General features: G+C 46.2%; 1 long non-coding RNA gene across 1 annotated transcript in view; it reads left to right on the top strand.

Moving 5' to 3' along the window:
• The first annotated feature begins 519 nt into the window (after positions 1-519).
• Positions 520-6,820, top strand: part of LOC110305879 — a 48,604-nt gene continuing 42,303 nt past the window's right edge. Inside the window, exon 1 of the long non-coding RNA XR_002379203.1 lies at positions 520-795. This is a non-coding gene — a long non-coding RNA (uncharacterized LOC110305879). The remainder of the gene's footprint in view (positions 796-6,820) is intronic.

The raw sequence follows: 6,820 nt of genomic DNA, 5'->3' as shown, positions 1-6,820 counted from the left end.
GTAAGCACCATCTTGGCCCTGAATGTGAGCCTGTGTTCTCCTGACCTACCATCCTGCACAGGGGGACCGAGGAAGAATGGGCCACAGGAATGTGCGCAGAACAGAGCCAAATTGTTCAAGCTGTGTGAAGAAGAAAGAAAAAAAAATAGTGGGAGAGGGTTGGGGAGGGAGAAGAAGAAAAGATTCCCTTGTCGGGTCAATTTCTCTGGAGATATTCGGAGGATAACACAGTAATTTTTAGGAAGGGGGGGGGAGGGAGTAAAAGCGAGAGAGCCGAGTTTTATCTGCACAGTGGCGCACACAGAAAGGTGACATTTGAGAGAACAAAAGTGAGGTTGTTTAGCTTCATTTGCTGCTATGAATGAAGCCTAAGAAAAGGTGTCTTTGGGCCGCTCCTAACAGTCATCTCCATCACTCTTGTTCACCCTCTCTCTCTTTCTCAGCTCCCTTATGAAATAAGGGCACGCAGGTAATAAACAAAGCACTATAAAAGATCAGATCGTGGGATTCTGTAGGCTCATTCAATGTCTGGAGCACGCGTCGGCCACTCCACCTCGGGCGCTCTGAAGCCGGCCGCATGGAGACTGGGGGACGGTGGTAGGATGGTCCTAGACCCCCTTCCCTCCATTTCTGCAACCTTGGTGAATTGAAAAGGGATCAATATCCTTGGTCAGCGCTACTATACCAGATGGCCAAGGGACAGAGGAAAAATGGCAGGGCAGACCCCCTTGGATTTGCCCACGTGGAGTTTGGATATTTACCTGACTTCTTTGTCAAGTCTTGGGCCTGATGCAGGTGAGTAGGAGCCGAGGTTCAGAGGTAGTCTGACTATTGCATCTGATTCCACACACACCACCCCCAGCTTTGACAGAGGGTCCCCTGGTGGTCTTCATTTTGTCTCTTTGCTTCGAGTCAGACTCTGAACTGAAGCTCCTAGCTAACTGCCTATTGTGTAAGAAGCAGGCTGAGGTTGCAAAGGAGCTGTATCTATGTGCAGGAACGAGGGACAAAGGACAAGTAGGTGGGTTCTATTTGCTTTGGGGGGGTTACTTTGCATTAGATAGTTCTTCTCCCTGCAATGGATAGTTCTCTCTTCTGCCAACTGGAAAGCTCCTTGCCACTGTTCTTCCTGGCCTGACCCCCGCCTTCCCTCTTTACCTCCTCTGTAATTCTCTTGCTTTCAGTCTGTACGATTCCCCATCATCAACAGTGCACCCAGGGAGGAATGCGTAACACTGTTTGAAAAAAAGCCGGAGCTGAGCATGTAGCGGTGGGCGCTGGCAGTGGATTTGGTTTCCTATGGCTTGTGGGTAGGCAGTGTACTTACCTAGAAACTTCATCCACGTACTGGTGTGGCTGAGCTGGGCTCCTATAGGCCAGGCCTAGAACGATGAAATAGGGGACCCCAGAGTTTTGGAGACTCTTTGTAAGAGCCTCACTCTTCTTTGTTCTGCTCTTTGTTTGATCTCTGGATTATAGTGAACACATCTGGATATGTAGCCTGGTGCTAGGCATAAATGAAGTCACCCTAGCTTTGCAGAGAGAAACACAGGACTTGTCCCTCTTCTGTATTTGGATAAGGATGCCTTTTCAATGTCACACGAATGCTTCTAAGATTTGCTTGCCTGGGTTGCTGCTAGAGAGTGAAATTATGTGGGAGCTTAGCTCTAGACATTCAGGGCAGGGCTGTCCTAGCAGCTATCCATCTTATTGCCAGTGTGTGAGAGGAGAAGGCTGTTCAATATGCATGGTCTATGAGACTAAGCCTTCTTACGTTTGCATGGCACATTTGTCTTAGGATTTTATGTCTTTCTCTGATCTGTTTATTAATTAGTATTTTGTGAGAACAATGTAAGTACTGTATAAGACATTGGTGATTTTATTTATCTCTACATTTAACTGAAACCTTGGACTTCCTAGGTGAGAACTAGACCCCTAGCTCCTCTGTGTGTGTGTGTGTCTCCCTAAGAATAACACTATGCATGCTATATACAAATGATTTACCATCTGGCCTTTTCGAATGCGTGCATGAATACAAAATAGTCACTCTATTAATTCCCTATGATTTACTGACTTAGACCCAGGCTCTAGATCTTTCCAGAGTCAACTCTGACAGCTTATTGCCGGAGAATTGAGGACACATGCGGCAAAGGTGTGGCACTAATTCGCACGAACGGGGTTATGTGCATAGCTCCATAAAATCAGTCCATAGAAGTGCAGTTTAGCATCTCCAGCTCCTCTCAGTCAGGAACTACCAGTACCTGAATGTGTCCCCTGCTTTCTACAGCACAGAGAATTCTATTTTTATTTGCTCATTGTTGAGAATATTTTCTTTTTCTCCGTCTGCGTTTCCTGACTTGTGTGGATTTCTCCGGAGCTAACAAAGCTTTTCCAATGATGGTCAAAGAAAAACAACTCAAACCTCTGACATGGAGTTGTACCTGGAACATTGGAGAGTTTTAGCTAGTGTTTGTCTATCACAGGGGAACCTGAATAGTTCTTTCGACTATAGGTATTGATTTATGAAGCGTGTGATTTTGTGTGTTTACACACATATGTGCATTCGTAGTGCAAATTTCAGATATTTCACCCAATTCACATTTTTAAACTGTTTTATTTAATTTATCAGTGGTTAGTATTTGGTCATCAATCGATTGCCTCAGTATTAGTTGAATATCTTTGCGTTTTTCACCTTCCAGTGTCATCCCTAGTTAGTCTGCATACTTCGGTAGTCTGTTATAAATGTTTTCTCTCAGGCTCTATCTTGACACTCACGGCAATGTAAATATGTGAATGCCAAGAATAGAATAGAATTTATTTTCCTTTTACTCCTGATGAGAGGCTTAGAATGGCCAGGAAAGCTATTGATAGCCCATGGGTAAAAGGGAGAGAAAATATAATCAACACTAATATAAGTTGCCATCTATGGCTATGGTCTGAAAAACAGTTTTCCTATTTAATTCTGGGTGAAGGGATTGCCAGGGATGTCCGGCCTTGGGTATTTACGCTTTACAGACTTATGGGGGCATAGGGACCCACAGCTTAGACACATGCATTATTCAATGTTTCTTTCTGTGCTCATTAGCCTTGTGGGTACGGGCAGCATTAACCACTGGCCTAGAAGCCTTCGGGAACAACATGGCAAAATTCAGGAGAACACATAGTCTTGTGTTTGGGATTTTAAGAGACTCTGAGGCGACTTGGTGCTCGGGAGGATTTGAGAGCAGTTTGGCTTATAGCCATTTCTGTTGGCTAATAATTGCACTAATCTTTTCTTGAGGGAGGGGTTGTGTGAGCATCCCCCCCTGTCCCTCAGTCCTCTAGCCAGAGAACAATAGGGACATTGTGTTTCTGCACTGTTCCATAAGATGGGTCAGGGGCTGCTACTGGGTGGATAAGGTCTTCAGTGGATGAGCCACCAGGAATTAGCTCTCAGCCATAATTAAGGAACCCGAGAGCTCAGTCTTACAGCCTCGGCCGGATGAGAGGAAAATGTTTTATCCCATGAGGCATCCGAACAGCAGCTGAGATGGGGTTATCAGACCCATCGACCCTTGGGGTTGGGTGGGGGTGCTTAGCAGCAGGTGCAAGGCTTACTGGACAACAATGGGAGGCTGCACACCCCAGGAAAACCATTCCACCTTCTTAAGAACAGAAACTAAAACCAGGAGTAGTGACACCAAGTGGAGTCGCCTCTGCAAAATGAGCCACAAGCATATGCTTACGTGGAAAACATATTTACCTCTAATATTAAAATTTAAGCCATGACTCCTACTATGAGGTGTTAAAGTAGTCTGCAAGGGTTAACTAAGAAGGTTTAGACGTTCTTAGGTGCAACTGAAGATAGCTATAAGGTGGCCCGCCACGGAAGCCTAAACTTAAAACACCGTGAGAGTTTGGGTTACTTTATTGTCTTGCAATTATTATTATTATTATTATTATTATTATTATTATGATTATGTGTGTGTGTGACTTCAATCTGAACTTCTGTGGAATGAGCTCTATAAAGGACAATGTCAAACTGTAATGTGAAAATTCGGACATGGCTAATGTGGAGCGGTGAGAGCGGAGGTGGTCATGTGTAAGCTACATGCAAATAGTATGTCATTTTATGGAAGAGAATGGTGTCTCTTCAGGTCTTCAGTAGCCAGCCAGATCTTGGAACCAGCATCCCGGGGTTACTGAGGGATGCCTGTCCCCTCTGGTGTGCAAAGCGCTATCTGAGTATTCACGTGTGACAATGGCCCACCCTACCATTTAGAAAGCAAGTGCCTTGATCAGGCCAAGATGCCAAGAGCAAGGGAGAACATTATGCCACGTTTAGGCTAATTACCTGAACTCTCCTGGAAGTCAGGCACAGAGCCATTTTATTTAGTTTAAATTTCTGTGTGTGTGTGTGTGTGTGTATGCAGTTGTGTGCATATGTGTGCAGGTATGCATGTGTGTGTGCACGAGAATGTGTGCAGAAGTGTCATGTGTGCATATGAACACACATGACACTTTGTGTGAAGGCCAGAGAAGACCTTAACTGTTGCCCTTTAGGCAACGCCCCCCACTTTTTTGAGACAAAGACTTGCAGACTGGGCTAGCCTGTAAGGCCAGTGAGCCCCAGGGATGCTTCTATCTCCACCTCCCCAGTGCTGTGATTACAAGCAGGCTCCCCATGCTCCCATGCCACACCCTCCCACCATGTACTTTGCTTTGAGGTCTAACCTCAGAGCCTTATGCTTGCCCAGCAAGCTCTTTACTGACAACAGCATCTCCCAGCCCACACAATCACCTAAACAACCAGTTCCTTGCAGTGAGTTCGGTCAGACTGTTTAGATAGTAGGATGGGATGGCTGTCTAGCACTGCAACTGAACGTTTTGGTTACTGCATCTTTTGGTCCTATGTTCCCCAAGGACCACAGATGTCTGTGTCCCTCTCCATTTTCTCTAGAGCTGCTGGCCTTGGCAAGGAGGGAGGCTGTTGTGCAGTGCACAGAACCCACTGTTAACATGATGTGGCTTGAAGCGGCACACTATTACAGAAGGCCAAAGGCGTAAGAAGGAGTGAGAATGTTTCCTTGGCATAGTGGGTGGAGGGCAGGTGACGAGGGTCGGAGGTCAAGCTCATGGCTAGCTAATGTCCAAGGTGGGCACCGTTGACCAGAGTTTGATTGACATCTTAGCAAACTCACTGTCCCGCCTCCTCAGACCCCAGGGGTTCTCCAGTCTGCATTTTCCAGCTCCCCACGAACATTTCCAAGTTACAAAAATAAAATAAAAATACGTGTGGAAAAATACAGGACAAACGACAGCACCTCCCCAGTTTCCAATGGCTCTGTTTTGACTTCGCCATCAGCCAAACTGGAGCCCCTGAGTAGCTGGCTTAATTTGTCACCTTGAGTTATTAACCGTTTCCCTGCCTCTCTCAGTGGGTGTCCTTCTGGCTCCTGGCCCTTGGCTAGCTCAGTGAGCTGTTAATCCTGTGCCCTCTCTCTTGGGCTTATGGCTCTGTCTGCCAAGGAGTGGGGCTTCCCTCATGGAGACACATCTGAATTCACCGCCCTGTCACCTCCCAAGTGGTTATTACCGAGGAGTGGCTGAAACCCAAGGGTACTGGGTAAGGGCAGGAAAGGACTCTAGCACCAGCTCACATGGCATAGGTGCCCTTTGCAAGTTCAGGGCTGTGGTCTGTTTCTCTTGGTTAAGGGCCAAAGGCAGAGAGAGGTTCATTCTAGAATGGGGATGGTACAGAGGACTGTCTATAGAGAACCCAGAGGGAAAATGATTCTACTGTGTGGTTCATTTAGGTTTTTAACTAAAAACTCTGTGTGTGTGTATGTAGTGTGTGAGCATAGTGTGTGCTAGTGTAGTGTGTGTGTGTAGTGTGTGAGCGTGTGTGTGAGTGTGCATGTGTGAGAATGTGTGTAGAGTGTGAATGTGTGTATGTGTGTAGTATGTGTTTGTGTGTGAAATCTGTGTGTGTGTGTATGTATGCAGTCCTGTGAGCATATGAGTGTGTGTATACTGTGACTGTGTGTAATGTGTGAGTATGTGTAGAGTGTGAGTGTGTGTGTAGTGTATGAGTGTATGTGTGTGTGTAGTGTATGAGTCTATGTGTGTATGTGTGGAGTGTGTGTGCAGTCTGTGAGTGTAGGTGTGTGCAGTCCTGTGAGCATGTGAGTGTGTATACTGTGAATGTGTGTGTGTAATGTGTGAGTGTAGTGTGTGAGGAGTATGCATGAAATTTGTGTGTATATGTGTGTGCGTAGTCTTGAGTGTAGGTGTGTGCAGTCCTGTGAGTGTGTGTGTGTGTGTTTGTGTGTGTGTGGTAGTGTTGCTTGTGCCCGTGCATGCTTATGCAGAGGCCAGAGGAGGACATCAGGTTTCTTACTCTGTCATTCCTCACCTAATTTCCTTAAGACAGGATTTCTCACTGAACTTGGATCTAGACTTATGGCCCCAAAGTCCCAGCAATCCTCCTATCTCTGCCCCGACAGCCCCGCGTTAGACAGGCATGTGGTCACAGGAGCTTTTTAGATAGGTGCTGGGGATTTAGACCTAGGTCCTCGTGTGCACGGCAAGCACTCGTCCCCACTGAGGCCGTCCTTAGCCCTCACTGGATAGTTTACTTCAGTAGAATTAGTCTCTATATCCAACTTCTCTCTTTGGACATTTTATTGTTCAATTTTCCCATCATCCCTTAAGAATTGTGTGATGGTTTGTATATCCTTGGATCAGGGAGTGGCACCATCTGAAGGTGTGGCCTTGTTGGAATAGGTGTGACCTGGTTGGAATGGGTGTGTCACTGTGGGTGTGGGTATAAGATCCTCAC

Source organism: Mus caroli, chromosome 11, assembly GCF_900094665.2.
Source record: "Mus caroli chromosome 11, CAROLI_EIJ_v1.1, whole genome shotgun sequence".
NCBI classification, from domain to species: domain Eukaryota; kingdom Metazoa; phylum Chordata; class Mammalia; order Rodentia; family Muridae; genus Mus; species Mus caroli.
The sequence above is the reverse complement of the archived record's forward strand: the minus strand, read 5'-3'. Positions and strand labels throughout refer to the sequence as shown.